Below are 17,790 nucleotides of genomic sequence, written 5' to 3' on the forward strand. Positions count from 1 at the left end.
TTATAACCATCTGGATGGATACCTCTGAATGGTGAGAAATCAAAAGCAAAGCAGAATAATGATAACAAACAGCTATTACTTTTTCTCTCACCCCCCCTTACTTTCACTACCTAATTGAAAAACAGAGAGTATACTTAAGATGCAAATATTATTCTTCTGCAAAATGCCTTTACAGTACAATAATTTTAGCACTCCTACCAGAAATATCTGAATCCAGAGTTCTGGATACTGTAAAATAAAGTGACTATAATTTACCCAGTTTTTAAAAAATTTAATTCCAGTATAGTTAACAGTGTTGTATTACTTTCAGGTATATAACATAGCAGTTCGACAATTCTACGCATTACTTAGTGCTCATCACGATAAATCTACTCTTAAGCCCCTTCATCTGTTTTACCCATCCTCCCCACCAATGTCCCCCCTGGTAACCATCAATTTGTTCTCTATAGCTAAGAGTATGGTTTGTTTTGGTTTGTTATTTGATAATTAACTCAGTTTTATGATTTCTGATCCCTGATTAACTCTGTTTAGGCTTCTCAGGCACAACATAAGTGGGCTCCAAATTAAATAGGCTACATCCCAACACTTTCTAACTTCCTGAGGATAAGAATGAAAGTAAAGTGTCCATTTTAAATGTGTTGTCAATTAATAGTATATTTTAAAGGGAAAAAAGGAATTCTAGAGAAAATAGAAAGACTGGAATAACAATCCTTGAAAAGATGCACTTGTTCTAGTTTTATGATTTTTACTTTTAAGTAAATTGAGGTTTACGATGCCACAGATATACAAACCTTCAACCTTGTTTATGTTTACAGAATTTTGAGGTTTCACCTCGAGCAAAAAAATCTCAGCTGGTATGCCGTAACACTCTGAGTTGCAAGCTCTTGGAAGACAATTCTTCTCTCTCCCACTGAGCCTTGTATTTTTCCTCAAAATTGTGCTCAGGTCTGCTGCAGCCAGTTGAAAGGAGCGGAAACTGAACTTGAAACCTATTCACCCCGGATCTAATCAAATATAATCAGTGCACAAGAGCATGAGTTAAACTGATTCATTCTTAAAATAGCCAGTCCCTGTCACTGAACCTGAGCAATGAATAACCCATTCCAAGTGAGTCAACGGATCCTGATCATTTTCTTTAGTTTGTGGTGAAAAGATTTTAATAAAACAGTGTGAGTTTGAAAGTATTTGTCTGCCGGCTGACAAACTTTTGATAAATAATTTTAAGCCTTGTAGTAAGGGTAATATTTCCTTACTATTTATTAATATCCATATGCAATGTAAAATAACACATTAAATATCAAATTTATATTTACAATTGCTATTTGAAGTAAGGTTCTTAATTTTATGATTGAGTGCACTCCATTGTTTGTTGACATCAACATCGTATGGTTTATCTGATAACTTAAAGGTCAGTCATTAGTAGCGACAGCTGGTATGGAGAAAAAATTTGGTGATAGAAAATTTTCACGATTACAGTTACCGTTTTCCACATGTCATGGTAGAATTACCTTGATAGTTACTTTTTAATAAATATTATGAAACAAAGCTTTTTCCCCCTCCCTTTTGCAACTGGAAGCAGTTGTTTGACTAAAATTGACCGAATAATTTGTGACTATATTTTATCTATTAAGCAAACCTCGTGTATTGTTTAGCCAAAACTTAGAATAACTTCCCTACTTTTCAGCAAAATCAAAACAAATGAACTTCATTTAAAACAGGATAGTGTACTTACTTTAAACATTTTTCCCAGCCTCAATTCTGAAAAGAACAGTATGTTGCCTTGTTTATATTCTCTTTTGATATGATTTAAATCAAAAATTTACATGTGATTTCCAAATACACAAGACTGAGCCGTGAGCATGCAGGTCTGGCCTATTTAGTGCAACACTTTAAAATAGGAGTGAGATGTCACACACAGTGACTCTATGTCAAAGACTCTGTCAGGAAGCCAGGAAGTAGCTATAACCTCTGTGTCACATACTAAGATGAGATTCTGTTCTCAAGCATTGAAAGGAGGAAAAATGCACATACTTCAAACCCTGTTTTCCTTTTTCTAAACAGAAGACTAGGATCTAAGTAGAAGACCAAGGAAAACTCATTTTTAAGGTACAATCTCTTGGGGAATATTAAGAATAGACTTAGTATTATTCCTTTTATGCCTAGGAAAGAAACAATCTGAGAGCATATAATTCTGTGATGACTAATATAATATTTGATTCTGCATTTGTAGCTGCACTTACTTTGGTTTATTAAACATAACTTTCTTATGATTAAGAAGTAGGTCAACCATTCAATCATGGAAAGCTTAAACTGATCCACTGCTTAGACCTCGGTATTATGGCAAAGAATCATCTTGACTACTTTAATACAATTGCTTGAGTTTTGTGTTTTGTTTCTGTTTTGTTTTTACCTTGCTTGAGTTCTTGAGGAAACTTTGGGCACGTGGAATACATTTCGTTTGTACATTTATTTTAAAATAATTCTAGATTCTCAGAAAGTTAAAAATGTAGAGGGAGGTCCAGTTCACTGTTTACTTCTTCTCTTCCAACATCAACATGCTGCATAGATGGAATACACCATGCCATTCACATTTTGCGATCCATAAAACATTCAGATCCTGTTACATATGCTCTCATTTGTCTATGTGTATATGTATAGTTCTTTGCTTTATTTAACAGCAATGAAGATGCAGAATTGCTCTACCACCCAGACTCCCTAGTGCTATAACCCAAATACAAAGCCATTCAAATGGTAACCATTAACCTGTTTCTATCCCTCTAATTCCTTTATTTCAAAAATGTTATATAGTCCCTTGAGGTCCATCCACATTATTGAACGTGTTACTATGTCATTCATTTTTATTACAGAGCAGTATTCCATAACTCCCAGTTTGTTTACCATTCACACGTTAAAGGGCATTTGGGTTTTCATTTTTTAATTATTACAAATAAAGTTACTCTGAACATTATGTACAAATTTTTGAGTAAACAAAAGTTAACAGTACTCAAGGATAAATGCTCATGAGTACATTTGCTGCTTTGGATGGTAAATGTATTTATAGTTTAGAAGAAATGGCCAATCTGTTTTTTTTTTTTTAATTCTTTATTTTTAAAGTTTTTTTGTTTTGAGAGAGAGACAGACAGACAGACAGACAGACATGGGAGGTACAGAAAGGGAGAGAGAGAGAGACAGAAAATCCCAAGCAGGTTCCATACTGCCAGCACAGAGCCTGATGTAGGGCTCAAATTCACAAACTGTGAGGTTATGAACTGAGATAATACCAGCAGTCTGATTCTTAACCAACTGAGCCACACAGGCGCACCTGGCAATCTATTTCCAGGAGTGGTGGCACCATTGTACTTTCACACCAGCAGTGAATGAGTGATCCAGTTTCTCCACATCCTTATCATGATGTATATTTGGTTTTATGCATTCTAACAGATGTTTAATGATGTTGCATTGTGGTTCTAATTTACATTTCATTAATGGCTAACAATGTTAAACATCTTAAGTGTTTATATGTTATCTGTATTACTTATCTAAAGATTTCTTCAGTGAAATGTCTGTTCACTTCTTTCCCCCATTTTCTAATTGGATCACTTTTTTGTTTATTGTTGAGATGCGAGAGTCCTTTATATATTTTAGACATAAGCCCTTTGTCAGATGTGTAGTTTAGAAATATTTACCTGTAGTTGTATTTTGTCTTTTCAGCCTGCTAACAAAGACTATAAAGAGCAATAGTTCTTAGTTTCCATGAGGTCAGATATATCATTTTTTTTCTGTTAATTGTGCTTTTGGGGTTAAGTTGTAGAATTCTTTATAAATATAGATATAGAGAAATAAGATATGTAATTTGTATTTCATGCATATTATATAAGTTATATAATATATAGAGGTATGAGATATATATATTCATATATATGTGAATCTGCTGAAGATTTTTTCAAATTAGTTTTTCTATAAGTTTATGGTTTTATATTTACATCTAAACCTTTGATTCATTGTGAGCCTATTTTTTACATAAGATAGGAAGTTTAAGTCATGTCAGTATGTATATCTTAATTTATTTTCTCCTCCTATTGCCGTGGCTGGAACATCCAGGAATATGAGGAATAAGAGTGGGAAGAACAAACACTCTTGCCCTGTTCCTGATCTCAGGGTATAAACATTCCTTCTTATAACATCAAATATATTAGTTATAGATTTTTTTGGTTGACGTGCTTTCTCTATTATAGAAGTATCTCTAATCCTAGATTTCTAAGTGCTTTATCATGAATAGGTTTTGGACTTTGTCAAATGTTTTTTTTTTTTTTTTCTTTTTCTAGAAGCCACTGGAAAACCTGTAACTTCCACTTTTTATTTATTTATTTATTGTTTTTTTTCTTAAATAGTTTATTGTCAAGTTTACCTGTAACACCCATTTTTTTTTTCTGATACGATCATGATTTTGTTTTCTATATTCTGTTAATCTGGTGGTTATTATGTTGGATTTTTGAATATGTAACCAGCCTTATATGTCGTGAGTAAATCCAACTAAATTATTGTATGCAATTGTTTTAATGTTTTGTTGGATTAATGTTTTTTAGTGTTTGTTACAGATTTTTACAACCGTGATCTTATTCTGTGATTTTCTTGTTTTGTATTATCTTTGTCTGGTTTTGGATCAAGACTACCAGCCTTATAAATAGGTTGGGAAATGTTCCCTCCTCTTCTACTTTCTGGAAGAGATGGTGTAAAATAGGTGTTAGTTATTCTTTAAAGGTTTGGTAAATACCCTAGTGAAATAGTTATGACTTAAGGATTTCTCTTATGGGAGTAAGTTAATTACTTAATTTCCTTACTGGTTATTGGATTATTTAGTATTCCATCTATGTTCAGTTAGAATCTTTTTTCTCCCCATTTTTGAAATATAATTGTCTAGGGGCGCCTGTGTGGCCCAGTCAATTGGAAGGCCGACTTTGGCTTAGGTCATGATCTCACGGTTCATGGGTTTGAGCCCCGCATTGGGCTCTGTGCTGACAGCTAGCTCAGAGCCTGGAGCCTGTTTCGGATTCTGTGTCTCCCTCTCTCTCTGACCCTCCACTTCTCATGCTGTCTCTCTCAGAAATAAATAAAACATCAAAAAAAAAATGAGATAGATTGTCTTAAATATTTCCTTTACATACATTGAGCACCATATCGTATGGTGTAATTATTTTGATTTAGCAAAGAAATACGGTTTAAAAAATTCATAAGAAGGATAGTATATTGTATATACTCTTTTCATTATCCATTCTATTGTACTTCTTCCCTTCTGTTAAATTGTGTTTTTTAAATCGTTTTTTAATGTTTATTTATTTTTTAGAGAGATAGAGTGTGAATGGGGGAGCGGCAGAGAGGGAGACACAGAATCTGAAGCAGATTCCAGGCGCTGAGCTGTCAGCACAGAGCCTGATGCGGGCCTCAAACTCACAAACTGTGAGGTCATGACCTGAGGTGAAGTCAGAAGCTCAAGGGACTGAGCCACCCAGGTGCCCCTAAATTATATTTTTGTTTAGAGAGATTTCCTTTAGCTGTGATTAAAGGAGAGGTTCACTGATGACCAAACATTCACATTTACTTCTCAGAAAATGTGTTCATTTCCCTCCATTCTGAAAGGAGAATCACTGAATATTGAATTCATGGTTGACATTACTTTTAGTACTTGAAAAATGCTGTGCTACTTTCTTCAGACCTCTGTTTTCATAGAAGACATTTGCTGTCATTCAAATTGCTATTCTCTATAGATGATGAGTCCTTTTCTTTGGTTGCTTTTAAGACTATTTTCTCAATATTATTTTTTAGTGGTTTAATTCTGATATGTTGGTACATATCACTTTGGGTTTATTCTCTATGGGGTTCACTCAGTTTCTTAAAACTGTAAATTTATGTATGACATATTTGGGGAGTTTTCAGTGTATTTATGAGTAATTTTTTCAGTTCTACACTCTTTCCCTTTTGCAGCTACAATGACATCAGTATTATCTTTATGTAAGATCCCTGAGGCTCTGCTTAGGCTCTGCTGTTTTTTTCATCTGTTTTCTTTGTGTTGACAAGATGTAGCAAATTATTTTGATCTGTACTATAGTTCACTGATTCTGTCTTCTGTCATTTACCTCTGTTGTTGTTCCCAACCAGTGTGCAGTATTGTCTTTCTTCTTGGGCTTTTCATTTCTATATTTCCCATTTGGTATCTTTTTAAAAAAAGAAAATTTTGAATGCTGATTTATTTTTGAAGGAGAGAGAGACAGAGCATGAGCAAGGGAGGAGCAGAGAGAAAGGGAGACACAGAATCTGAAGCAGGCTCTGGGCTCTGAGCTGTCAGCACAGAGTCCTACGTGGGGCTTGAACTCACAAACCACGAGTTATGACCTGAGCTGAAGTGGGACGCTTAACCAACTGAGCCACTCAGGTGCCCCCCTCCCCGCCACCACCAATTGTTGCTTTGTTATAATGGTTATTTACCTGCTGAGATTTTTTTACCGTTTCCTTTGTTTCAAGATAATTCATAACCGATTGTTGATACATTTTTTATGGATGCTTGAAAATTCTTCCAAAGAATTCCAAGATCAGATAATTCCAAGATCCGATTCATTTTGGTATTCATGTTAGCTGATTGTCTTTTCTCACCATATCATGAATGCCTTCATTCTTGGTATGATGAGAGTATTGGGATTTTATCCTGGACCTTTTGGTTATGCTTAGGAGACTGCATCCTATTTAAATCGACTATGTCAGCAGTTGCCCTTTTAGTCTTTTGTATATGTTCTGGCCTTCCTTTGTGGACTATGGGTTCAATTTAATTTTCAAGTCCCTTGTAACATATTCTCATCTGTTTTATTATTATTATTATTTTTTTCCTGGGGATTCTGTGTTTCTGGCTTGGTCCTTAATGGTGCTGCCTACAGGATCACATAGTGTATTCTTGTCCCATCTTCTGCAAGTGGAGAAAAGCATGTGGGGAAAAGTCACCAAGCTTGATTCACTCTCTTTAACTGTTGAAGATCTGGCAGTTGCTGGGTCTGGATCCCCTCATGCCTCTAGGTAGTGGTCTGGAGATACCAGGGTTTCCTGCCACCATGAAAGATTCTGCCCCTCCATGGTCCTGGGTGTGGAATGGGGGTGGGTCCTGCTCACTTGTGTTTGCTTGGCTGCTCCTTTCTGGGTGATTGGGCCAGAGAAATAGGTTCCTCTGGTTTGTTATTGATGGTTCCAGGTTGTAGGCTTCTCTGAAAGCCAAGCTAAGACTTGTGGTAAATGAAAAAGAGAACCCAGGCAACTTACTGTCATGTCATTTCTTTAGTCCTTGAGTCCCTATCTGGGCACACTTTGACTTTCTTACTTTCAGATCCTTTTTAATTGTATTTAGATTATTTCTAGAGCATTTAGTTGTATTTAGAAGGGGTAAGTAGGGAAAAGTAAATCTACACCAACTAATATTGGCATGTACTCTAGGTATTGAGGAAATGAGTGTAGCATGGGTGTATCCATGCATCCATATATTAAGCTGGTATCAGCAAACATACCAGCTTAATATTTAGTGATGAATTATGTGTGTATTTTTTTAAACAAAGATATTGAGAGAAATGGGCACACAGTAAAAATGAACTCTAAAAACAGAAGGTACCACCATTAGGTACAAGTAATTCTCTAAGTATGGGAAATGTTGAAACGGGATGGGAATTCATACATTTATACCATCTAAACCAGTCTAAGAAGTTGCCACTGAAAATGCAGTCTTAGTATTAGGAGTGGTGACTCTAGTACCTATATTGTATGCAGACTGTAGGGACCAGGATTTTCTGAGTTTTATACTTTATTAAGTACAGAGTTGTGATTTTCCCCCATTCCTAAATTAAGGTTGAATAGGTGGACTTCCTTTTTTTTCTGGTTTGTAGTCAAATACCACTATTTTTATAGATAAGGGAATTTAGACATTTAGATGAAAACAAAACAAAAAAGGTTGGCAGCATGTGTAATTGGAAATTCTAGTACTTATTAGGAGATTGAATATTAGACTAGTACCTCATCTGGAGGTGATAAGAAACCTATTAAAAAAGGAAAAGGTAAAAAATGTCAAGACGTGCTTCCATCCCTACTTCTTCAACTCATATAGATCTTGATAAATGGATGTCAATTTATTTTATTGACTGAATTAGTTAACCTGGTTTTTATGATAGTGGTAGCTAGAACAGTTGACTCAGAATGAGTATGTGTAACTACTGCTTTTTATTACTAGAGAATAACTTTTGATTAAAAAAAAAAAAAACCTTCCAGAGGTGCCTGGGTGGCTCAGTCGGTTGAGCATCCGACTTCGGCTCAGGTCATGACCTCAAGGTTTGTGGGTTCGGGCCCCGCATCAGGCTCTGTGCTGACAGCTAGCTCAGGGCCTGGAGTCTGCTTCAGATTCTGTGTCTCCCTCTCTCTCTGACCCTCCCCTGCTCATGCTGTCTCTATCTCTCTCTCAAAAATAAAATAAAATATAAAAATTAAAAACAAAAAAACCTTCCTGAATCTAATTCCTTATAGAATTTCTTCTCTATAAATTAATGACTAATAAGATTTCCACAATTAACATAGCAATGGATTTTTTTTCTTTATAGGGAAGTTTAAAATATTTGTTTTGCTAGAGGTGTTAGGTGGCCCAGTTGGTTAAGTGTCTGACTCTTGATTTCAGCTCAATTCTTTTTTTTTTTTTAATATTTTTAAAATTTATTTCTAGGAGAGAGAGAGACAGTGTGAGCAGGGGAGTGTCAGAGAGAGAGGGAGTCACAGACTGAAATAGTCACAGACTGAATAGATCATGACCTAAGTGAAAGTCTGACGCTTAACCGACTAAGCCACCCAGGCGCCCCGATTTCAGCTGAATTCTTGATGTCATGGTTCGTGAGATTGTGCTGTCAGTGCAGAGCCTGCTTGAGATTTTCTCGCCCCTTTCTCTCTGCCTTTCCCTTTCACTCTCTCAAAATAAATAAACTTAAAGATAAAAATACATATTTGTTTTGCTAGTTTTTCATGTTAGTAGTTAATTACAAACAGAACATTATATTCATCCTAAGGATCAGGGATCAGAAAGAAGAAATGACTTTAAAAATATTCACTGGAAATTTTAGGTCTTGATTCTCAAAGATTCATGGGATATTCTACAACTTTTATATATTGGCATGAAAAAAGGGGTTAAGTTGTTTGTTTTTATTTTCTCTAAAATTAGATCATAAAATGTATGGCAGATGATGGATCAGAGGACTGTTATTCAAATATGGCATTTAAATCACATCTCAGTTTATAGCTTGCAATGGTTTTTATATCTTGACAAGATTGGTTATTTACAATCTGAGTTCTATCTCAGGATTCATATGTTTGGATTCATTCTATATCTCCCTGAAATATTACATTTAGCTTCATGTTTCCTTCCAATTCACTTTGAGAACTGAATTACTTAGATTGATATGGTATAGTGGAATGAAAATGGCATTTGGATTCAAGACACAGCATATGAATTTGAGCTTCACCATAAAGCAACTGTATATGCTTGTGAAGTTTTTAACCTTTCTGATTCTTGCATTCCTTACTGGAAAGCAAGGATTACAAGCATTTTTGTCCTGTGGAGCTCATGGTCTTGTGAAATCATGTTTCCAAATAAGATGAGATCAGGTAAAAGCACTTAATAAATTATATATCATTTATCATTGTTTCTAAAATTATCTCCTTACAATAAACTGTTCGCTGAAACTAATCTTAAAGAGGCATCATGCTACTAGCTAGCAGAGAGTAGGTCATAGGGCAGACTTCCCATTTGTGACATAGTTCACTCAGTCCCATCTCCACATCCCAAATTTGGTGTCTGCCAGTCTTCAGTCCCTATCAGGAGTTAGAGTCCAATCCAGCTGTGGCTTTGACTGCTTCTCCCTGAGATTCAGGGGGTTTCTTGACATTGGCTGTACACTGGAGGTTTACCTCATGTTTCTGCTTTGACCTATTTGCCATTTTCCTATTTTCTTCTCAAGTTTTGCTCTGGCTTTTGATCTGATGTCAGCTAAAGTCGTATTCTTTATGTTGACACCAGCAAGCCTCAAATGGGGGAGATTAAGAAAGGTGATGTCTGTCAGCTTTGTGGAGTCCTTTTGGAAGGATTCAGCTTGTGGGTTGACTTGTTTCAGGAGAATATTAGGAGAATGGCAGATTGAAAGCCAATAGTCAAGGATCAAAATTATCTTCTAGAGAGTTTTAGAATGGATATATTTTCTCCAGCAAATTTGAATATTTGTAGAAATATGGCACCCTTGATAAACAAATATATTTTACTTGTACATCTGTCTGGCTCTAGGGAGACACTTCTCAATGGCAGAGTTCTTTATCCATCTGTTAGTGATTTGGTGATGAAAGTGTATTGCATTTAATTTCAAGGGCCAAGGCTTTAAGAGGCTTGAGGATGATTTAGGTAATACCAGGTAAAGATGAGAATCTATTGAAGGGATATCATATCTGACTCAATTTAGGGGAAATAGCCTCACTGAAGTTTTCATATTCTTCTTTAAAAGAGGAGTCTGTATCCTTCTGAGATTTCAGTAATGTTTGGTCATAGGACCTTTGCCCATGGCATGGATCTCAGTGATCTTGATTCCTGCCTTAATAAATTCTTTAATGCTGAGCCACTATTTAACTGTCTGGTATGTCTTATTTTCCTTTGTCATCCATTTTCCTGCTCATGTCTTCATGCCGTTGACCTAAACACACTGCCATTTCTAGGCTTATATGAAGCTCCAGGAGTTTGGATTGAAGGGAAAACAGCGTAGTTTGATGAATTAGCATGATTTGGAAGATACGACAGTCATAGTTTCTCATGTAGCTTCATATATATTCTTAAGTAAATATGTCAATAATGCATCTTCTTAATTCTCTAATAAAAGAGAAAGACAGGATAATTGAGATAGTTCTTTAAAATAATTAGGGGACATGGGGGGCGTCTGGGGCGCTTGGTCAGTTAAGGGTCTGACTTCACCTTGGGTCATGATCTCGTGGTTTGTGGATTCTAGCCCCTCATTGAGCTCTGTGCTGACAGCCTGGATGGCTCAGTCACTTAAATGACTGACTCTTGATCTCTGCTCAGATCATGATCTCACAATTTGTGAGTTCAAGCCCTACATTGGGCTCTGACAGCCCAGAGCCTGCTTGAGATTCTGAGTCTCCCTCACTGCCCCTTCTCTGTGCATGCTCTCTATGTCTCTGTCTCTGTCTCTGTCTCTCTCAAGGTAAATAAGTTAACTTAAAACAACAATAATAGGGACAGCCAAAGCAGACGTTTGGACCATGGGTGGTGAAGTCACACCACCTGCTTTCAATCCTGTCTCAACCACATATTTATTGTATGATTTTTTCCAAGTTGTTTACTCTCTCTCAATCTTGTTTTATATACACTTTTTATTAAGGGGATAAGAAATGGAAAATATATTGAATCCCATAATAGGCTTTGGAAATACAGAAGTAAATAAGAAAAATGTATCTCTTGTGTTATACTTGAGGACAAATAAGTGAACAAACGATACAAACTCATGGGACTTTATTGCTGCTGTTGTTGGCAAATGTAATGAAGGAAATTAAAAGATTTTTGAAGAAAAAGTATGAGAAGAAGGGTTTGATTTTAAGTAGTGTAGTTGGAGAAGCCCTCTCTGAGGCAATGCTGTTAAAGCATACTGTGAAAACTGAAAAGGACCTAGGGAAAGAATTCTCTGGATCCACAGACCAGTAAGTAAGTGCAAATTTCAGCATTGCACCTTGACCAGTTGGAGCGAATGGGGGACAAAGAAGTGAGGCACAACTGATAAGAGATTTAGGGATATATTTGGAGACTGATACAGGAATAAGTTTATACAAAGCTATCAAAGCCAAATATTGAATTAGGAGCTTTTCTAAGTACAGATCGCAAAGGGTTTCGACACCATCTGATACACATTTTAAAAATAGCAGTCTGGTTGATGTGCCAGAAAATGAGTAGAAGGGAGCAAACATCTGAAGATTAAAGATCTGTAGTTAGGGGAATGGTGCAGTGACACCACAGGGGTGACTCTGGTGTAGGCTAGGAAGATAGCAGAGGACAGGAGACATATGTAGTCTATATTTTCATAATATTTATAATATATATGACTTGATGAAAATATATTTGATATTACTACAAATCTCAATGTTTAATGTTGATTGGCTATGATACAAATAGATGTTATCTTCAAAAAGTTAATGAAATAACTTCTATCTGTTAGGGGGCTTTCTTTTTTTCTTTTTTCTTCTTTCTTTTTCTTTCTTTTTTTCCTAATATTACATTGTTAAAAGTACTAGTTTCTCTATAAATAAGGAAAGACTGTCAGGTTACTTGCAAACATTGGTAACTTCCAGCATTTCTTGTACAATCACCCAACACTTCTCAAAGGTATGGGGGCTGTGTTCATTTGCCTGCACAACTGGAGTAAATAATATGAATAGAAGAAAGGGTAACTAGAGCTAATAAATCTATTGATTTTTATTTACAGTCTATAAAGGCACAATATACGAAGTTGAAATTAAGTAAGTATAACCTTTAAATAGTTTTATTTTTCCAGTCCACATAGTAATGGAAGCTCAGTGCAATTGCAAGTATTTTCCAAGTCTTAGGTTTAATAATTCAAAATGGTCACTAATAATATATCATCCCATAAATTGAGGTGAAACTTTGCTCTTCAGGATATAAATTGCATTCCGTCCCAAAGCAGGAAGGAAAGTGTCTTAGGTGTCATCACTCTTTAAGAGGCAGTGTCTTTTCTAGCATTATTTCTCACTCATAATTAGTGCACACACAGTTACAACTATAATTAGGGCAAAAAATTATAACAAAAACATCTCTAATTTCAGTATACATAGCGATAATTAAAATGGAATTGTGCACTTTTTCATCAGTGATGCAGTGGTAAAATCAGCTATGAAGCAAAATAAATATGGGTTATAATCTGAGAAAATGGACATATTTATACAAATTAGATTACTAAGAATGTAATAAATACTAGACAGGCTTTATTGGTTGCTTATAATTTTAAGAAATGTAGCTTTTTCTTACTGAATTTCATAAATAGTAGAGATGTTTATTCATAAATTATATTGAACATGCCACTGAATTTAAGGTAATAATAATAAACAATGATATTTACTTCTGGTAGATCTGAAGTAGGGAAGAGAAAAAGTTAACTTTTGGATTTGTGTTGAGGAACTTGCTTTATTTTTATTTTTTATTTAGTTTTTATAGTTTATTGTCATTGGTTTCCATATAACACCCAGTGCTCATCACAATAGGTGCCCTCCTCCATGCCCAACACCCATTTCCCCCTCTACCTCACCCCCATCAACCCTCTGTTCTCAGTATTTAAGAGTCTCTTATGGTTTGCCTCCTCCTCTCTCATTAACTATTTTTTCCCTTCCTCTCCCCCATGGTCCTCTATTAAGTTTGAGAAGCCTGTTTTAAAGAATTTAGCTGGCAAATATTTTGATCTTTTTAGGAAAACAAAGATGTTGAATTATGAAACGTCAGTTATTAAATGAATTTACTTTTTTCTGAAATTATTAGTAAAAATAATTATTTTTCTTTGTGTGTAAGAAAGAGCCATTCCACTAATCCTAACTCCAATTCAAAAAAATTATAAAGACATACTGAAAACTTGCTTAAGTACATTAAAAATTGCACTGAATTAGTCAGTTTTTAATGAAAACATGTCCTTGAGTAGAATATCTTCCTAATTTTTGGAGACATATATTAGGCAAAGTCATTTATTTTTTCTAAAATTTTGTTCAATACTATTTAAAGGTACCTAGATATATTCTTTATATCCTGAGAATTATAATTTCAGAAAGAAATTATTACATGCAAAATCAGTTTGCTTAAGACATTGAACAGAGTAACTGGAAAGTATGTACTACAGGAATAATAGATGGGCATATTCTTGAAATTTTTAATGACTTTTATAATTTGTTTGATTACATTTTCTTTTCTGGTTCTAAAATGGAATTATAAAATAATGTCTCTTATTGATACATTAAGTGCATTATATGATAATGCATCTAACTGCTGAAAGTTGGCATCTCTATTAAATCTTTGATCAAAGATATCTGATGTAATCAGCATCATCATAATCATCATCATTAAAAAAATAAACTTGGCTTTCAGTCAGGAAGTTATAAATGCAGAGATATAAAAAAATGAAACCATAACAACAGAGTAAGTTTTCCTTAACTTTGAATCACTGAGTTCCCAGTTCCTCAAACTTCTCTCATACTGTTGTAATGGTTTTGGGACATCACATGTCTCCTGAATGTTTCCTGGCTTCATGGTATATGACATTAAATGAGTTGTTTTTAAACAGTGAATTAGAAAAGATGGGTCTATGTATCCATTGTTTAAATAAGAAAAATCACTGGAACCTTTTTTGTTCTTCAGGGACCACAGTTATTTCAAACAGAAAGGCTTATCCTTCTCAACCCCACATACTTACTGATCATTCATAGATTGTTTTTGTGAAATGTCCAAATGTATGTCTATTATTTTTTTAACTGGATTGTTTGTCTCATTATTATTAAATTGAAAGAGTACTTTTAAAAATGTGTACTGGGGCACCTGGGTGCCTTAGTCAGTTAAGCGTCCAACTTGGGCTCAGGTCATGATCTCATGATTCGTGGGTTGGAGCCCCGCATCAGGCTCTGTGCTGACAGCTAGCTCAGTAAACAACACGTTTATTTGGTTGTATGTATAAGACATTTGCAACCCCAAATAAATGAAAAACATTATTCTAATCTGTATTTATAGTCTACCTATATTAATCAGGTTCCCCTTTCCAATGTTGGCATTCAGTTTAACCATATTTGGCCATTGTGCCTCTCCACATCAGGCCCTTAGTTTAATCATAGTTTCACTACCCCACTTAATGCCTCCAAGCTGATTTCCTATTAGTTAGGAATGTTACTTTCTATTACATAGCAAGTGCTCAAGAGAAGTTATTATACAGAATGAAAAACTGCCTAACCAAACAAATGAAGTATCTAGAACTAGCCCTAGATACTAATGTGTAACCACATTAGACCCTTCCAACTTTAGTTCTTAAATTTCTGCCCCTCAGTAATATAACCATGGAAACTTAGAATCTTGATATGGATAGTTTTTAAACATCTATGATGTTTAAACTAAGTAGATAATCAAAAGTGATTAAAATTTTATTTTTCAATAAGTTGTTTTAATCATTTATAATATCAATATGTTTAATTACTTGAAAATAGCATACCTAGTCATACTGATAGTTGCAATAATATTATTACCCTATAAAAAGTGCATTTGAAGTTGAGATCACAGTAATGACAATCTGTGTACAATTATCATTACATCTGTATTCATTAGGGACTTATTTTAACTAACGTAGTTGACAGCTTCTATATTTTATTTTAAAATCTTTTTCCAGAAAAAGGAATTTTGTATTCATATGCTAAATAAATACGATTAGCTCTCATGTTATTTTTTTAAATTTTTTTAAATCTTTATTTTTGAGAGAGAGAGAAAAAGAGAGAGAGTGTGTGAGCAGGGGAGGAACAGAGAGAGAAGAAGACACATAATCCAAGGCAGGCTCAAGGCTCTGAGGCATCATCACAGAGCCTGATGCAGGCCTCGAACTCACGAACTGTGAGATCAAGACCTGAGCTGAAGTCAAACGCTTAACTGACTGAGCACCCCTCATGCTATTTTATTCAAAATCTCAAGGGATGCCTTATGAATCCCACAGTTTCTTCCAAAACACATTTATATTATTCCAGAATATCAAGTTTTTGTTTTGTTTTGCTTTGGTTTGTTTTCAGATATGCTAGAAACAAAGTTGCGGCATATTTCTCATGTCTATCAGTTTCATTATCTTGTAAATATGAAAGTAGCTTTTTGACCCCTCTTTTTACAGAAGTATAGAGCACTTTGTTCATAATCATTTTTGTATTGCTTTCAAATTTTTAAATACACAGTATACAATATTTGAAAACAATATTCAGAACAATTCAGGTTAGCGAACTCTCTGTGCAAACATTCCCATTGTTTTCACGAACATTTTGGACAAATTTTTAGCCAGAGAAACAAATATTGTTTATAATTAATTCTTTTAAAAATAAAAGAAATGCTCTTTAACTCACTTATACAGTATGTCTTGTTGAAAAACAAAGCTGAGACAAAAAAGATCTGTTGCTCTTTTTATGCCTAAGGGGAAATGATTAAACCTAGCAAGGCAACACATGACTAAACAAAACAAAACAACAAAAATCTGTAAAACTACATTTGAATCATCTGCCTTGATGTGGAGAATTAAAACAATGTTTGAGGTTTCTTACAATAACAGAATTAGAACTGAAAATGTCACAATGTTAGCATACCCTGTGTTATCACACCATATGTATGATGGATTGTCTAAACATGAGCTGGTGTCACCGTTATGATGTAGTGTATCTTATGTATGATCTACAGAAGCTGGAAAATAATAGCCATTTATTTATAGTGTCTAGAGCAACAGTCCTAACAGATTAAAGGAGACTAACGAGGAGAAGAAAAAAATTGGTAGAAACAAACAGGGAGAAGACATTGAGAAGAGAGAGAGACAGCAAGTGAGAGATCCCTACTGCTCCTAAAATCTAGCTCAGTTTTTATGTATGACAGGTACATTAAGATTCTTCCTTTTCTGTAGCAAAAAATAGTTCTTAAGTAGTTCAAATTGCTTAGCCTAATTAAGAATGCCATAGAAAATACTGTGAAGCATACTATAAACAGTCCATCCACAGTCTATTAATACTCTTCTTTCCAAGCTGGAACAAGTAAATGAAACATTTCTCTCAAGATTCAGTAACCTGGTAATTAACCAGTGCATTGCTAATGAGCCCTTAAGAAATCTTGGAAGGGCTTTCCCTTTGGAGGCAGAAGACAAAATGCAAACAACAAAAGACCACTCCTTAGAAAAACAACTTAATCTCTGTTTTCCCACTTCCAATGAATTCATGATATTATGGAACCCATTATTTTCTTCCAACATTTTTTCTAGCATTATATAAACAGAGCAACCTAGGTTTCAAGATAAAATGATAGCAAAGGCCCAAACTTACCCATTTTGATGGCTCTAGAGCTTTGGAGCCTATCGATATTCTGTCCAAGTTCAAAAATATATTAATCACATAAAAGCCGTGCAAAAAAAGCACTTGCAGAAAATAAAGTGATGATATGTAAATGAAAACAATCCTCTGCATGGCCACTTAGGTGTCATTGTTGAAGGTGTCACTCAAGACTCCCCTGTACCCACACCTCTAAGCTACTTGTTTTCTGATAGTCCCTCCAGTACATAGTTTCTGTGCATGTGAAAGTTCTTTTTTATTAAGAAGTGTAAGTAAAAATGGGCCTTTATAAAAAAAACAAAACAAAACAAATCATGTTTAAACATTTCTTCTGGCATGCTTCAGGCTTCACTGTGTAGTAGGAATTCTTTAGGGAACTGATCGTTTGCAAATACCTGTTAGAGTGTGTAGGCTGCTGCGTAAAATATCAAAACATTTAGGAAAGATGGAACAGGAATCCACTGGATTATCTTTATCCCTAAAAGAGAGATGTTTATTTCTCAGAACCTGACTGCAGCAGAGTGTATATGTAAATATATATAAATATATATATAAATAAATATAAATAAATATAAAAATATATAAATATATATATAAATATATATAAATATATAAATAAATATATATATA

General features: G+C 34.6%; 1 protein-coding gene across 5 annotated transcripts in view; it reads left to right on the plus strand.

Moving 5' to 3' along the window:
- The window catches only part of LOC144238239 (cadherin-18), a 595,479-nt gene that overhangs the window by 144,199 nt on the left and 433,490 nt on the right, over nucleotides 1-17,790 (plus strand). Inside the window, exon 1 of one of the 5 annotated variants that reach the window (XM_077772021.1) lies at nucleotides 2,041-2,106. The exons of the other annotated variants lie outside the window; for them this stretch is intronic. The gene's annotated coding sequence lies outside the window, so the exon portion shown is untranslated. Of the gene's footprint in view, nucleotides 1-2,040; nucleotides 2,107-17,790 lie in introns of those variants that run through there. 5 annotated transcript variants of the gene reach the window in all.

This window comes from Crocuta crocuta, unplaced genomic scaffold, assembly GCF_008692635.1.
Source record: "Crocuta crocuta isolate KB4526 unplaced genomic scaffold, BGI_CrCroc_1.0 scaffold51, whole genome shotgun sequence".
Classification (NCBI taxonomy): Eukaryota; Metazoa; Chordata; class Mammalia; order Carnivora; family Hyaenidae; genus Crocuta; species Crocuta crocuta.